The 17,813-nt window shown below is 40.6% G+C and overlaps 1 protein-coding gene across 1 annotated transcript in view; it reads right to left on the bottom strand.

The window, feature by feature from the left end:
* CAMTA1 (calmodulin binding transcription activator 1) overlaps nucleotides 1-17,813 on the bottom strand; it is a 1,602,965-nt gene that overhangs the window by 993,198 nt on the left and 591,954 nt on the right. The gene's annotated exons all lie outside the window — the stretch shown is intronic.

The raw sequence follows: 17,813 nt of genomic DNA, 5'->3' as shown, positions 1-17,813 counted from the left end.
CCCCCCGCCCCCATGGTGGTTGTCTCAGGGTATACATTATTTTCATCTCTCTCCTCCCCCACGCCCCTCCCCCGTGCAACGGCGCCGCTCATCAGCGACTGATTGTACTACTTATTGCATATTCCTCGAACCTCTCAATCTTTACCAATAAATGTTTCCATTCGATAATATTGGGTGCTCTTTTGGAACCTCACTCTCTTGCGATAATGACTCTTGCCGCCATAAGGCCTCTTGTCCAGACCCTTTTTTTTCCTTTTTTCCCTAATTGATAATGGGATACTGCCCAGGACAGCCACTTCCGGTATAAGTGGGAGGGATACTAAGGACTCTGAACTTAGAACACCAAAAACCTCTCTCCAATAGGATTGCACACTTGAACAGCTCCATATAATATGCATTTAGTTTAATGTTACTGAATTCGATTTATTTAATTTTCAGCAGAATGTTATGCTTTTTGGATATTATTTCAATGATTTAATCATTTCAGTTATTGAAGTCCACTGTATATATAGATAAAGCAAATAGCCATATATATATGGCAAACAGCAAATATATATATATATATATATATATATATATACAGTACAGACCTGAATTAACACATGTGGAATTATATACATAACAAACAACTGTAAAACAACTGAAAATATGTCATATTCTAGGTTCTTCAAAGTAGCCACCTTTTGCTTTGATTACTTCTTTGCACACTCTTGGCATTCTCTTGATGAGCTTCAAGAGGTAGTCCCCTGAAATGGTCTTCCAACAGTCTTGAAGGAGTTCCCAGAGATGCTTAGCACTTGTTGGCCCTTTTGCCTTCACTCTGCGGTCCAGCTCACCCCAAACCATCTCGATTGAGTTCAGGTCCGGTGACTGTGGAGGCCAGGTCATCTGGCGCAGTAGCCCATCACTCTCCTTCATGGTCAAATAGCCCTTACTTTCAAAGTATCCCCAATTTTTCGGCTGACTGACTGACCTTCATTTCTTAAAGTAATGATGGCCACTAGTTTTTTCTTTACTTAGCTGCTTTTTTCTTGCCATAATACAAATTCTAACAGTCTATTCAGTAGGACTATCAGCTGTGTATCCACCTGACTTCTCCTCAACTGATGGTCCCAACCCCATTTATAAGGCAAGAAATCCCACTTATTAAACCTGACAGGGCACACCTGTAAAGTGAAAACCATTTCAGGGGACTACCTCTTGAAGCTCATCAAGAGAATGCCAAAAGTGTGCAAAGCAGTAATCAAAGCAAAAGGTGGCTACTTTGAAGAACCTAGAATATGACATATTTTCAGTTGTTTCACACTTGTTTGTTATCTATATAATTCCACATGTGTTAATTCATAGTTTTGATGCCTTCAGTGTGAATCTACAATTTTCATAGTCATGAAAATAAAGAAAACTCTTTGAATGAGAAGGTGTGTCCAAACTTTTGGTCTGTACTGTATATATATATATAGCAAATAGCTTTACTGAAAATTCCTTAATTTCTACCTTCCTAAAGGTAACCAACAGAATATTTTTCCAAAGTTGAAAACTAATACCAGCGGGTACTACATTCCATCTGCTACTTGTTCACAAAATAGGCAAAACTCGCTGCAGGCATTGGAGAGCAATCCAAAATGGCAAGGTGATATGTTAGCACTGCAGGCTTCAATAAGTTGCAATCAAGTATTTATTGAAAACATTGATTTGTGTGGCGTACCCTGAAATCCTTTTCTCATAAGTTGCTGTTGTTTATCTTATTTGATTACGTTTTCTTGTGTGATGTGTTTGTCCTTTGCTTTTTAAGGGTCTCAAAATGTGCAGTGCCTATATATATATATATATATATATATATACTAGCAGAAGGACCTGGGTTTGCACGAGTATATTTCATCTATTTCATCTATTTCATTTAATGTTTGTGTGTGTCGTTAAAATTTATTGACAGTATCCACTATAACAATGACATCTACAGTACCCCGCCCCTTTAACAGTGAACTCCACAGCGGCCTGCCCCTTAACAGTAACATCCGCAGCACCCTCCCCTTTAACAGTGACCTCCACAGCAGCCGCCTCTTTAGTAGTGCCCTCCACAGTACCCTGTCTTGTTAACAGTGATTTCCACAATAATCCGCCCCCTTAACAGTGACCTCTACAGAGCTCTGTTCCCTTTAAATGTGACCTCCACAACACTCCGTCCATTTAACAGTGACCTCTACAGCACCATGACCCTTAACACTGACCTCCATAGCGGACCGTGCCCTTAACTGTGACCTCCACAGTTCCCTGTTTCCTTAACAGATACCTCCACAACACCCACCCCTTTAACAGTGACCTCCACAGCATCCTGCCCGCTTGTTAGTGACCTCCACAGCAGCCCACCCATTTAACAGTGACCTCCACAGCATCCCACTCCCTTCAGAGTGACCTCCACAGCCGCCCGCCCCTTTAACAGTGACCTCCACAGCGGGCGCCCCTTTATTAGTGACCTCCACAGTACACCATCTCCTTAACAGTGATTTTCACAACACCCCATCCCCTTAACAGTGGCCTCTACAGAAATCTGCCCCTTAACACTGACCTCCATAGCAGACCATCCCCTTAAGTGTGACTTCCACAGCAACCTGCCCCTAGGGTGGCCAGAGGTACAGTTTTAGGCTGGACAATCAGGCTTTCAGACTCCCTGTCCTTCCAACACAGGACCTGGATGAACACAGGGATGCTCTTTTGAACAGCTCACTCTCAGACAGCAGCACTGTGCTGTCTGAGCGTGAGCTTCACGGAGAAAGTCAACCTCCCTCCCACCCCTGCCGCTGACAGAAGTTGATTTTTGCCTTCAGTTTTTCAATTCCCGTTGGCAGCAAAGTGGGAGGGGGCATGGCTTAGTGGGACACTGGGGCGGGGTTTTTAAGCACATCTTTTGAGGGTGGCAGGAATGGCCACCCTACCTGCCCCCTGAACTGTGACCTCCACAGCACTTAGCTCCCTTAACAGTGTCATCCACAGCGCCCTGCCCCTTTAAAGCTGACCTACAGCAGTGAAGAAAAATGGCTGGGCTGTTATGGAAACCTGGTGTAAAACTGTGTGTATGGGGGAACTAAGGACCTGCAAGCTTCTATTGGCTGATAAGGGACATGTGACCATGTGTATGGCAGTTGGGAATATCTCAGGAACAGTAAGTGCTAGAGAGCTGAGACCCGGTCTAAGACCTTCACGGACACCTGATGTATCTGTGTGCCAAATTTCGTGATTGTAAATGCATATAAAAATATAAATATACAGTACAGACCAAAAGTTTGGACACACCTTCTCATTCAAAGAGTTTTCTTTATTTTCATGACTATGAAGGCATCAAAACTATGAATTAACACATGTGGAATTATATACATAACAAACAAGTGTGAAACAACTGAAAATATGTAATATTCTAGGTTCTTCAAAGTAGCCACCTTTTGCTTTGATTACTGCTTTGCACACTCTTGGCATTCTCTTGATGAGCTTCAAGAGGTAGTCCTCTGAAATGGTCTTCCAACAGTCTTGAAGGAGTTCCCAGAGATGCTTAGCACTTGTTGGCCCTTTTGCCTTCACTCTGCGGTCCAGCTCACCCCAAACCATCTCGATTGGGTTCAGGTCCGGTGACTGTGGAGGCCAGGTCATCTGGCGCAGCACCCCATCACTCTCCTTCATGGTCAAATAGCCCTTACTTTCAAAGTTTTCCCAATTTTTCGGCTGACTGACTGACCTTCATTTCTTAAAGTAATAATGGCCACTCGTTTTTCTTTACTTAGCTGCTTTTTTCTTACCATAATACAAATTCTAACAGTCTATTCAGTAGGACTATCAGCTGTGTATCCACCTGACTTCTCCTCAACGCAACTGATGGTCCCAACCCCATTTATAAGGCAAGAAATCCGACTTATTAAACCTGACAGGGCACACCTGTGAAGTGAAAACCATTTCAGGGGACTACCTTTTGAAGCTCATCAAGAGAATGCCAAGAGTGTGCAAAGCAGTAATCAAAGCAAAAGGTGGCTACTTTGAAGAACCTAGAATATGACATATTTTCAGTTGATTCACACTTGTTTGTTATGTATATAATTCCACATGTGTTAATTCATAGTATTGATGCCTTCAGTGTGAATCTACAATTTTCATAGTCATGAAAATAAAGAAAACTCTTTGAATCAGAAGGTGTGTCCAAACTTTTGGTCTGTACTGTATATATATTCATATTACTCTCTCCTAAAATCCAAAGTCCATAAATCCAAAAAACTTCCAAATTTACATCATCCTTTACCAATTTTGTGTGACAGATCCCTGTCTAATGGTTTCTAGATGTGTCAACATGAAATATGATGACCTGCCTAAAAGACTTGCGCTGAATTTTTAACTCAACACATTAATTCATAGGAAATTGGCCTTATTGAGAAGTGATTGGCTCCTAAGTCATCCCAATATAAAAATGCCTTCTAGTATACGTTATAGGCACATCATTGTGTCAGTGCCTGAGCCTAAAGCAGAAGTCAGATGTACTTAAAATGTTATTTTTCACTACTAATTAATTTTTATATTTCCAATGTACCTTACATTAACATACTATGTACTGTATCTGTACATTTAAAATTCTATGTATGGCTTTTTTAAGCTATGTTGGGAGAAACAGAAAGGTTTTGAGCATAAGTTAGGAGGACGGAAGTAACATTTTAAAAATTTCTGCCATTTTGTACTTTTATTTATATTTTTTCCCGCTTAATAACCACATTTAAAAAAAATAATGGTGCCATTCTCAAATTTTGCTCATAGTGCTGTCACCCCTGCCACCAGAGAGTAACCGCTGCAGTCACGTACCAGAAGACAAGATGCTACCATGCTGCAAAGTAGTAGGAGAACCTGTAGATATTTTTCTTAATATTAGTATATAATGCTTTGAGTTAAGATTTTGAGTAAAAAAATACAAGGAAAAATGATTTATTTTTAGGATGTGTTTTCATATTTTTTTGCGTTAGTGTTTTCTGTAAAGCTTTATGATGTGACCTGCTCCTCATCTTTTGCAGTGTTATTATTAGCTTGTTCCGTATAAACCCGTGTATGCTTGAGGTTTAGCAGCCCATTAACAGCAACCATCAATTGTGTCACTGCGTAAATGCTAATGATCTCTCCACAAAACATAACTGGCTGCATCGCTTTCGAGAAAATAAAGTACAATCACAACATCTACCAACAATTAACAACCTGCTCCTGAAAATAACTCTTTCCTCGAAGTATATTAATCTTGGTTGTAAAACCATTAAGCCTCCTCGGATGTGACACAGTCTAATTTGTTACTTTTCCAAAACTCCTTTTTTTTCCCCGAGAGTGAAAATTCATGAGGAGCAAATATGCAAACATCTTCTCCTCCTGCAAGAGGTCACCGAGGAGAAGCCCCATATTTTATCAGGAAGACTACAAAACTCCAGGAAGCTGTTCTGAACAAGACCAATAAACCTCAGTCAATACTTCGCTCAACCATTAACACGATATAGAAATTTTACTAACATGATTAGGAAGGGTTCTCTGTTCGATAGTTATGTACAATATGGCAGAGCTGAGTCTGTCAGGTGTAAAAGAACTAAAAGTGTGGTATCATACTGAGATATTACATAGGACTTCAGGCAAGCCTATTATATGAACTGAATCAAGCTTTGTGACTACATGAATTTGTAATCTAATGATGAAATAAATTCAGGAACGTCAATAGGCAACATAGTAACATAGGGGGGGGGGGTCATTTATTAATCTGAAATATGCCTATATTACGTGTATTTCAGGCGCAGATTATGGCACAATGGTTAGTTCTCTTAATCTGCAACTTTCCCCTGCTCATGCCAGGTCTAAAAAAGTGGGAAAGGGGACAGACCGTAGAAAATTGTCTAAATGTAAGACAGCTAGGAAGCTGTCTTACATTTAGAAGCAACGCTGGATACAACAAAGTTATGTAGAGGCCTCTGACACAAGTATACATGCATTAGTATTAGGGGGTTTTGGGATATTTTTTACCCTACACCTTTCCTTATGAACCATACTAGTTTCTCCCTCCATTCCATCCCCAGTTCCATTACCTCGCCCCAGGCAGGGGCGGATTAGCCATAGACATTACAGGGAAATTTCCCGGTGGGCCGATGCCCGGGGGGCCGCCCAAGCTCCCATCTCTGCCGCTGGCCGGGTATATAATAAGCTATCAGTGATAATTAACTCTGTGAGAATCAGATACTCATGTACCCAGCCAGCGTCATGCCATCCTGACTTCAACTATGTCCCTCATCTCACCTCCTAAGCCCCCTCCATATCTTAATCAGAGACAACTGGAAGACAAGGAGAGAAAATGGCCGCCATTGATGGCCAACTCAGAGAGACAGCTTTTGGGGCAATATATTGTGTGGCACTTTGGTACGTGGTATTTTGTGCTATGGTAATGCTGACCCCCCTCCCTACTTTTGTTCCCCCCCCCCCCCACCTCAATTTAGACCCTCTTACAATATGGGGCCACTTTTAGGTATTTTTTTTCCAGGACCACTTTAGGTTTCCAATCCACCCCTGGACCCAGGTCTCTATCTGCACTATCTTCCCTTTCTATAAGGTAGTCACCCATCCCCCCCCTCCCTAGTCCCTAGTTTAAACACTCCATCAACCTTCTAGCCATCTTTCCCCCCCCAAAAAAAGGCTGCATCTTCCCCATTGAGGTGAAGCCTATCCCTATGATAGAGCCTGTAGCCGAGAAGTCGGCCCAGTTCTCCAAGCTGATAAATGGGATTAGATTTTTTCCACAAAAAACAGTGCCACACATGTCTGCAGGCTGTGTCGGGTATTACAGCTTTCTAATGAGTGGGGCTGAGCTTCAATGCAAGACAGAAAAGTGGCGCTTTTGTCTCTTTGTACCCTTTTAACGTTTTGTATTTTTAGGGAGTGGTGGGTTATCTTGCACAACCCCTTTTGGAAGCAATAACATGTAGATTATGTATCTAAGGAAGATCTACAGCTGTTTATTTTATTTTTTCACCTAAACTCAAGCCTGGTCTGTTCTTAACGTTCTCGGTTTATCATTTTTCATATGTTTTATTTAGAAAAAGTACAAGAAGGCTCCAGTGAAAGTCTCTAAGAAAGTTAAGCAAAATGCAACTGGAATAAATATCTCGCAGCAAAGAAGAAATATGAGAAGGCGTCCTCCTTACGTATAGTAAATTGTACATTCTACCAGCTGTTTTAATATTGCTCAATCCATTCACTTGATGTGTTGCACAGAATGTTTTTAGCAAAGCCTGTGAAATCATGAGCTGCGGGTGGCCCCCTGGCATCATGCATCTCAGTATGCAGTATCGGGACGGAAAATATGAGGAACAATCACTTTACGAGCCCTGAGGCCTGTCTTATTAGGTTAGAAATAAGCAACGTGTTCACTTGTCTCACAAAACTGTCCAGTTTATGGAACAATATGTAAAGACAAATTTACGTAGACAAATTAACCAACGCCACTCTCGGGGGGATTTTTTTTTTGTTGCTAATACAATTGCATGTAATAGACGGAGGAGGGGGTGCAAAAAAAAAAACGGAGGCTGCAAAGAAACAGCTAACGCAAAGGCAACACATTGCATATTTCAAGTCAATCCAATTACACATGTAACATTAAAACATTTGCTGGCAAAGCAGATTCCAAGAAAATGTTTCATTATCCATCAAAATAATTGCAGGCATGCAGTGTGACTACCTAAATTAATGGCAACAGCTTATTAATTGTGTACATGGCAAACATTAAAGGGGTTATCCCATGAATAATGTAAAACATGAAAAACATACATAATCTAGTACGTGACAATCTCTTTCTAACAAAGCTAGAACCAGCCCTGTACCTCAGAGATTCATTGCTCCAATTCTTCTGCTAGATTTATTTCAAGCTGGCAGCTTAGGAGGCGTGTCCTTTCTTAGGGGTGTGTCCTTTCTGCTGCAGCTGTTGGCAGTTGAAGGATAGAACTGAGCATGTGCTTCCATCTCAGTGAGCAGGACAGAGAAATTAGCAAAAGAGTAAACAGTAGGTGGCGCTATACAGATAGGTTTCATTGAATAACTCAGTGGCTATAATAAATGTTGAATTACATGCAATTACAAAAGTATTCAGGTCCACGTGCTGGTTTGAAAATTGGAATTTTATTTTTTTAGCGGGACAACCCCTTGTAAGGTTATTCATCAAAGTTTTTGAAATATAAAGAGGTTGTAAAAAATAGACTGAAACAAAAGGAAGAATTTAATTAGCTACACATTAAATTAACAATCGTAAAAAAAAAAGTTTTTAAGTGCTTTTAAGCTTAAAGGAAGTCACACTGTAATCTAGTGACAAGAGCCATGGAAGAAGTTAATTAGCATTTTCTTGCCATGTTAACCTTTCCCTTTAGCTCTGCTACATCTGTAATATAAAGTCACAAAATAAAAGGTCTAATTAAGTTTTTTGAATTATTATAGATTTTTTTTTAATGAAAGAAATATAACCCTCATATTACCCATTTTTGACATGGGTAATTCGGGGTTATACTTTTTTTCCATTAGTAAGGCCTAAAGCACATGAATATATTTTCCAACCATGTGTGGATAGCTCACTGACCTATTGATTTCTATGGGACCATGTACACATCCATCGTTTTTGCTGATCTATGTGGCACAAATTAAAGAACATGTCCTATTTTTGTCTGAAGTCAAATGTGAAATGAACATGGAAGGTATCCATATTTTGCAGATCTGGGGTTTGCAGGCTATGTGCATGTCAAAGAAATTGTGTTAATCAAAGAAATTGTGTTAATACATAGATTCAAAAGAGTGATCACAACTAGTGGTGAGCGAGCACCAAAGTGTTCGGGTGTTCGCGTACTCGGTCCGAACACATAGCGATATTCGTGCGCTCGGCCGAGCACCCGAGTATAATGGAAGTCAATGGGAGACAACCAGGCACCCCCTGCTCGGATGAGGGGAGGGTGCCTGGTTCATAGGAAAAGGTCTGAAAGTGATGGAAACACCTCTGAAATCGATCAGGAACAGCAGGGGGACCATGTCTGGATGCATCTTGGACTCCAATGTCGCTGCTGGGAGCCATGTTGTACGCCACTTTTACAGACCGACAAAAAAATGACCAAAACCCTGCCCCCCCCCTCAAAAAATAAATAAATATCTTTTTAAAAGGAAAAATTGTTAGGAAACATTCTTTCCTGTATATTCAATTTTATATACAGTGTAAGTGCTGCCAAAAATTACAAGGAAGAGGCACTCCGATACACCCTGTATATCACATAAAGGAGGGCATTATACACACCCTTGAAAAATGATACCTGATGGCTGCTGTTTTTGTCCCAAATAAAATTTATTCTCTATAACGTTTGTGGATTGAACGCAGACACAGATGTTCCCAAAAGTAGTTAAATGTGTCCCAAATACAAATAATTCTCTGCTGGAATACTGTATATAACGTTTGTGGATTGAATGCACACACAGATGTGCCCAAAACTAGTTAAATTTGTCCCAAATACAAATAATTCTCTGCTGGAATACTGTATATATGGTTGGGGCCTAAACGCACACACAGATGTGCCCAAAAGTAGTTAAATGTGTCCTAAATACAAATAATTCTCTGCTGGAATACTGTATATACGGTTGCGGCCTAAATGCACACACAGATGTGGCACAAATTAGGTTAATTTCCCCAGAAAATTTCTCTGATGGTGGGGTGTATATCTCACTAGCAGACACACTCTAGTGAATAAGCCCCTTTTTATCATGTCTGCTAAACACACTGCTTTCTGACAGCGTACTGTAGATCTCACTAATATGAAATCTTTCTGTCTTTTAAAAGCTTTTGGGTACTTAAAAAAGCGGTTTTCCAGCCCTGCACTATCTGTCCCTTCCTGAAGACGCCTGTCCCTGATACTGCTGAATTTAACCCCTGGTTAAAAAAAAAATAGTGCTGCAATGCTGTCAAAAACACACTGTAGTCCTTAAGAGGACTGTTTGGTCTTTCAAAAGTTTTTTTTTGTTATATCTGTGAATTTCCAGCAAAACACTATCTGTCCCTGCCTACTGTCTGCTCTCCCTGACGCTGAATGATCCGATATAAACTGGTATCACGTGTATCGGCCAGCCAATCAGTGTAAGGCTAATAGCTAACATGGCTATGGCATTACACTGAAGGGAATTACTTACCTGAATGCTGATTGGCTGCTTAGGAGGTGCCAAACGTGCGGGGAGGAGACTCAAGCAATGCGACGAGCACACGTGGTATTCGGCCGAGCATAGCAATGCTCGAGCCGAACCGGTACTCGGCCGAGCATGCTCACTCATCACTAATCACAACTAATGTCCAGCGAATCGAAGTTCACGAAGTGAAACGTGAAGCCGAATTTCCTTGTGCTTCGTGGTAATGAATAGATTTTCCCTGAAATAGGGTAAAAAATAATAATAATAAAAAAATCATACTTACCTCATCCATTTGATTGTGAAGTGCTGGCCATCGCCATCTTGTATGATTTTTTTTTATTTATTTATTTATTACAGACTTAAATATTAAGGTCAGATGCTACGATCAGCGATGAACTCGGCACAATCGCCATTCTGTCATTGCAACCCACTATTTGAAAAGAAATGCGCTTCATGACAAAGCAATTCATCACAAATCAAATTTTTGGGTAAAATTCGGCAAAGCAGCGAAATCAAATTTTCCATAACTTCGCTCAACACTACCAGTCTGTGCACCCTTGTCCATCTGATACCTCTCCAAAAGAAAATCTAGATCTAGACCATAATTTTCTGCAGCACATTTTCAATTTCCTTATATTTAAGATATATTGATCTTTACTTTGAGAGGACAAATCCCTTCAGAAAACCATGTTCCTCTATAATGTTGTGTGGCCAAAGAGGTTTCACTATAGCTCTAATAACCTAATATCAAATATTCTTGAGAGGTTTTCCTGCCAACAAACTTCAGAGCTGTTATAAAAATGTATAGAGCAGTCATTCCTATGCCATTAGTAGCCATTGTCTGCTCTCATTCGAACCTCGGGGGAGGGACTTGTGAAGCCTTAGTGACCAGTGAGAACCATAGTGTTCCGAAAATGATATTAGCGAAAAGTCTATAAACATACTAAACAATAGTAAAATAGCTACAATCTAGAGTAACATTCTAACAGCGGATACATTGTAACTGGCCCTTTATACTGTACATAAGACGTAAAACAAATTTGTGTTTTCCCTTCTATTTTGCCTCCACAGTTCTCTGTATAAATTGCTGTAAATAGAACACTTGCAAGATCAGCTCAAGGAGTGAGTGAAATGATCTTTAAATACCTGAGTTAAGTGGCTCTAAATGTAGTGAGAGGAAGTACTTCATGCTGATGAGACATAAAGTTCCGTATTCCCATCCCCCCTCCACTCACCAATCTACTGTATGCAATATGCTGTAGTGCCCCTGCTATGAATTTGCATTTACACACAATAAACTCCGGTAGGTTGCTGGTTGCTGGGGAGTTATTAATAATGATATTTTATTATATAGCACCACGGATGTACACAAACATACAATTTATGCAGGAACACTGAGTGCATCCTCTACAGTTTGTACAGTTTAATTTGTGTTGCCTGCGGCACAGGGAGATGCGGTGACAGGGAGAGCCGGTCCGGGGTCTCGGTGTCTGCTTCCCTGGTAAATCTTTCCAAACAAACTGTTAACTGGAGAGATTTAACACTGTGCAAGCTGGCATTCCTGGGGGGTTCTCGCAGGCTTTTATAGCATCATATACCATTTTCTAAATTATCACTTCTACCTGCACTTTATGCAAAGCGTTGTCACGCATAAATGAGTTATTATATCCAGAAATGGAGCTTTAAGAATGAATAATTGTTATTCTAAAGTCAGCATAAATGCTACAAGTGGATTTCTAAGGACCTGGTGCAAATGATATGCTCATGTTATACCCTCAATTGCTTCACTTCAGATACCAGACAAAAAATATTAGATTTTTGTTCTGTCGTCTATTGCTGCCTAAAAGACCTTGGAGAGTCACAGAAAGTGCTATAAGATCATTCCTAGTGCTAGAAAGCCTTGTATCAAAGTTTGGTATGTCAGCTTATTCATAGTTTTTGCAGAACAGTACAGCCTGGACCTAGTTGTCTGGTTCCTGATCATAATGTGTCAGTGTTACTTGCAGTGGGTATGGAGCCACTATTCCAACCAACTGGTTTGGCTCAAAGCTAACTCTAAGGGTGTTATTCTGGTAGTCCCCCGGTATTTACCCTTTAACCACTATACAGAAATCTAGACTTCACTGCAGAGTTGCCACCAGAGCGCTACCTCTTGAGATAGTCCCGGTGTGGCTGGCAGCTGACCCACAGGATGAGAGACACCAGTGCGAAGAACAGAAGTATTAGGTAATAAGTATGTGCAGTCAGGAGATGGTCAGGGCCCGCAACGTCCAAGCGTGTCAATGAGACATGTCCAAGGTCAGAGAAGGCAGCAATAGTGCAATCCAAGAAACAGGCTAAGGTCAGGGCAGGCGTATAGAAGTCAGAGTTGGTAGTCAAGCTGGAGTATGGTACACAAATAGTCACACATAGAAAAAAACTTTTGCTGGGTACTAGAGACTAGAAAACCTAAAGCTTAGACATTGTTCCACTGGCTAGAGTGCCCCAACATTTGCTCAGAAAAGAATTGGACATCCACGCTCCAGCCCTTTAAGAGGCTGGGAATGACCAAGAACATGTCTTAAGGAATATGCCTGGAGGCTTTAGGACCAGGCTTGCAGACCACAGCGTGCAGAGGATGCTGAAGGCAGGCACCACTGGAGCTGGATGAAGAAGATCGGGGACAGACAGCGGGAGAGCGGCTAGGCTGAGTAGTGTGGTTTCCACTCCCGCAGGAAGATGTGAGGCAGCTTTGGGGAACAGACATCCAAAGTAACAGTCAAGAACATTATAAAGGGAGTCTACAAGCAATTTTGACCACGGGTGTGCTGTCCATATCTTTTGCGACCCCATTGAGATGAATGGGTCCGGATTTGATCCGCAAATAACGCTGATCGGAGGAGGCCCAAAACTACAGCTATGAGCCTAGTGCATGAGCCCTGACTTCCATTTTTTGAGAATGTACTCTAACAGTAGTAGTTTGAGGGTAAGGATGAGAGAATGATAGTAAAGTTGTGCTGCAGGAACTAAGAGAAGCAGGACATCACTGACAAAGATTTGTTGTGCTTACAATATCTTGGTTTACAGTGGTGATATCAGCAATAACACATTATTAATTCCAGGTAGATCACTAAGGATCCATTCACACATCCTTAGATCTGGGTCTGCATCAGTTCCACAATTTTGCGTAACGGGTGCGGACCCATTTCAATGGGGCCACAAAGGATAAAGACAGCACACCGTGTGCTGTCCGCATCCGTAGTTCTATTCCGCGGCCCTTTGAAAAAGATAGAGCAGACACAAATAGACATTTCTATCATAGTGCCGGCCATGTGCAATCCGCAAAATGCGGAACGCACATGCCTGGTATCTGTGTTTTGCGGTTCCACAACAGTTACGGATGTGTGAATGGACCCTAAGACTACATTATATTACAACATTATTGTCATTTCCTACCAATACAACAAATTGTGTTCATTTTTGGAGACACACCAATGTTTTAGTTTCTGAGTATGAGCAACACCTCTGGTATAAGAGCCATATATCAGACCTCCCTCCACTGACGTAATATGCACTTATTTATAAGTTATCTAGTTGCAATATATGCTGTCTGGACATGCTATAATTTTACTTCTACTGTAGTTCTGCAGCCTAGATAAGTATTTAACGTGTCCACATTGAGCTGCTGTGACATCCGTTCCACTACGACAAATTTCCGTCAGGTCACATAAGGTATCTTGAAAAAGTAGGTGTCGTGGCTTAAGAACATTTTCCTGTGAACAGTGTATGCTAAATAATAATGTCAACTATCCACTTTATTTGGTATTTAAATATGAGGCGCGTGGGGGAAAAAATTAAGGGCTGCGTATTGGATTGCAAAGATTATGACTTCCAAATTGATAACCAAAGCTTCATCTACAAACCCTACGAAATCCATCAAGCCATCCCAAAATGCCACCCTCTGAGACGTAAGAATCAAATGCAAGTTCTGATTTTTCAATCTTCTTTGTAGACAGAGCCTTAAATCCCCAGCAGATAGATTGCTTTAAAACCTCAGCAATGGAAAAAAAAAAGCCTTTTCAAGTTGATAACAAAGTTGCTTCATCTTGAAAAATAAACAGACGTTTCTGCCATTGGGTACTTAATTCATCTTAGGAGCACGTGCAGTTATAACACAGCGGGAGGAAAGTTGACCAAGTGTTGTTGACTTTAGTTTACACATCTTCCGCTTTCTATGCGGTTCGCTGATAGAGCTCAAAGTCAGAAAAACAGGTTTTCTTCCTAGCACCAAAAAACTAAACAAAACAACAATATCGACAAACAAGACAAACAACAAGTCCAAAATAATTGAAGGCAGAAAATCCGATGCAATGTTAACCCCTAAGAGGACAATAGGTCATATATGTAAATAGATTTGGCAGCCAAATGTCAAAATTGTGTGTATAATTGCCATTTATCAGCAGTACATTTCCATATCAATCATGAAGTGCTTGCATACACATGTTAAAGGATTGATTAACCTGTTCCTGACCTCCTAACGCATATGTACGTCGGCGGTCAGGTATTTAAATATGTGATGATAACATTGATTGCACACATTTAACCCCTCAGATGCTGTGGTCAAATATGACTACAGCATATGTGAGGATAAAAACTGGGAGCACACGCTCCCGTCCGACTGTTCAGATCTAGTATTTAAAGTAAGTAAACAGGCAGAGGTCAGTGCATGGGCAGACAGTACAGAATAGCTTCGCAGGGAACTAGCAAGCTAGCTAGATAACCAATAGCTTAGGCACCCTCCAGGGGAAAGTGTCCTAAGCACTCAGAAATGAGTAGCCATTGGCTGAGCAAGACTAATCTTCTTGTGCGCTGCCCTTTTAAGCGTGTACATGTCCTAAACAGAGCTAAGGGACCTGGAGGAGAAACGCCGGCAGAAGTTTGCAGAAGGAATGCATGTGGAATGCTGGAAGCTGGGCCAGCTGCTGACAGCCAGAGGAGGACAAGTGGGTCTGGATCACAGGGAATCAGAGGGATCAACTTGGTGAGTGGTGCAGCACCTGTGGAGGTACAGGACAGTGGCGTGCATGCATCACCAATATAACAGTTGCTTTAACATAGGATTCTTCTCATCGTGAAAATATTGAACTAAAAATCCCCATTTGACCCGACACTTCAATATAACTATGAATGAGAAAACATATTCAGAATTAAATGGCACATTATCATAGGAAAAATCTCCAGGGGTGTTTTTAGATTGTGTTAATCTGCAGAATGAAAGAAGATCTATACACAAGTTGGCAACTAGGGAAGGAGACAGGCTTTAAATGTGCTGGGTGTTGAGGGATGAGAGCCAGCTTGTATTAGATATAGGGCTAGGGCAGGAAATTGAATCTTTGCCCCAGGTGAAGGAAAACCTATCTATGACACTGTACGAAAAAGGCGCATGAAGAAAGATCAGCCGCAAAACTAGCTAAAACTTTCCAAACAAAGATAATGAGCTGTATAATGTATGCAAATGACTTGATGCTGCAGCATTTCCTTGAATCTATTATTTATTTTTGCATTTTAGTTCATTTTACAATAAAAAATTAATTGGGTATTATAGCCTTCTCTTGTATTATGATTATGCATTAAATAAAGGTAGCACTGTCTGCAACTTTAGTATAATAATTTCCCTAAACAAAAGGTTGCGTCAAAGTTGGTTGAATGGCATAGTGTTTACTGCAATTTCTTGTGATGGAAAATCAGTAGTAGGGCACACAATTAAATAATTTGTGTCAGTCAATGACCCTCTACCATGATTATGCTGAATAATATCACTGTTACCATACAATATTTATTGAAACAAGACCTCATATAGGAAAATGATAAGGTGCCACACAAGTGCCAATAGGTATGTGTCACCACTCTATGAGCTGTTATAAAGCTTCATCATGAAGGCTGCAAGAAATAGCATTGGCCTATAGATTTTTATGGACCTTATTGTTCTGATTTGTATCACATTAAATGTAAAAACATGTAAAAAAAAAACTACTTTTAGCTTCCAGGGCCAATAAATATAAATATTTATCATCAATGAGATGACCACATTGATAAAAAAAAAAAATGGATAATACATAAATACAACAGCCTGTTGATTCTGCAGTCACAATACTCAACTCTCTCTGCTTCCCTCTTCTTTCCATTGGAGACACAGCAAAGGATTCACATTTCTTGTAGATTGTAAGCCCTCTTGGGCAGTGTACTCTCTCCTTCTGTACCAGTTTAAAACTTTTTCATGCTCATTGCAATTGTTTTATATTATGTGTATATACCCCTTTTCATATGTAAAGTGCCATGGAATGAATGGGTTTTTAATAATAATAATAATAATAATAATAATAATTTCTGCCTGTTGCCATTGGAAACAGCAAACTTGTTGTCAAACACATCCCTAATAGCTAAACCTGCATTATTACCAAACATGTAAAGGGATTGGCCACTTTAGAAAAACCCAGGCTATATGGGCACACAAGTCCATGCTGTTCCACAGAAATCAAACATGTACCTTTTAGCTGACCTGAAATGCTTGTTGCAAGTCCCCCAGTTGCCTGTCCCTTGCCTATGTCTGTATCTCACTACCATTACTGTTGCATCCATGAAAACCAAAATGGAGGTGGTCATATAGTTGAGCACTTTCTTACACATCAGGCCTTTCAGGGGTTAATCAGGGCAGAAATAAGAAAATATATTCACCCTATCAATTTGCTTGTGTAGAGGCCTTCGCGGTCAATGTGCCGGCATAGTGACATCATACGCCGCACCCGCACACGATTCTTCGTGGTGTTCTCAATCATGGTGGCTGCAACAGCCTCCTCACAAGCAAATGGATCAGGTGAGCATGTATTTTTTTTAACAACCATTTCAGGTAAAAATACCACGAAGCACGAGGAAATTCGGCTTCGCAGCGAATCAAATTTTCCCTAAAATTCAGATCAAAGTCAATTTATTTGACTTTGATTTGTTCAACACTAGTTTTTATGGACGACAGCTATGGTGGTGGGATGTTTACATAACTGGGGATGGACAGCCTGGGAGTTGCAACAAGTATTTCAGATGAGCTGAAAGGTACATGTCCGATTAATGTGGCACAGCATGGACTTGCATGCCCATTTAGCCTGGATTCTTTAAAAGCCTATGAGTTGTTTTTTTCTATAGTGCCTGGTATACGGACCCTACTCTCTAGAAAATCACCAGAGCAAGCCTGGTGAAGACACTGAGCAAGCCGGGCATGCTGGGAGAATTACCCAAATAACTCTTCACTGTTTTGTAACCAAATAAAAATCATGCCAAATACATGTCATAATTAGAAATGAGCTAATTTCTTAAAAATTTGATTCGGTCGGTTCACCGAATTTTTCATTTTTTTTTTGTTTGATCCCAGTTTATTTGTGGCAAATTGCATTAAAAACAGCCATTTCCTGGCTGCAGAAAGCCTTTATAGTGGTGTAGAACACTGTGCCTTGCAGTAACACGCAGAGGGAGTCTACTGGAAGTGAAACAATACTGTGAGTCAGTATGACATGCAGATGACAGGCATCGCTCTTAGAATTACTGCATACTTCACTTATTTGGGCAGTTACGGGGCCAAAACTGACCAA

This window comes from Bufo bufo, chromosome 1 (assembly GCF_905171765.1).
Source record: "Bufo bufo chromosome 1, aBufBuf1.1, whole genome shotgun sequence".
NCBI classification, from domain to species: domain Eukaryota; kingdom Metazoa; phylum Chordata; class Amphibia; order Anura; family Bufonidae; genus Bufo; species Bufo bufo.
The sequence above is the reverse complement of the archived record's forward strand: the minus strand, read 5'-3'. Positions and strand labels throughout refer to the sequence as shown.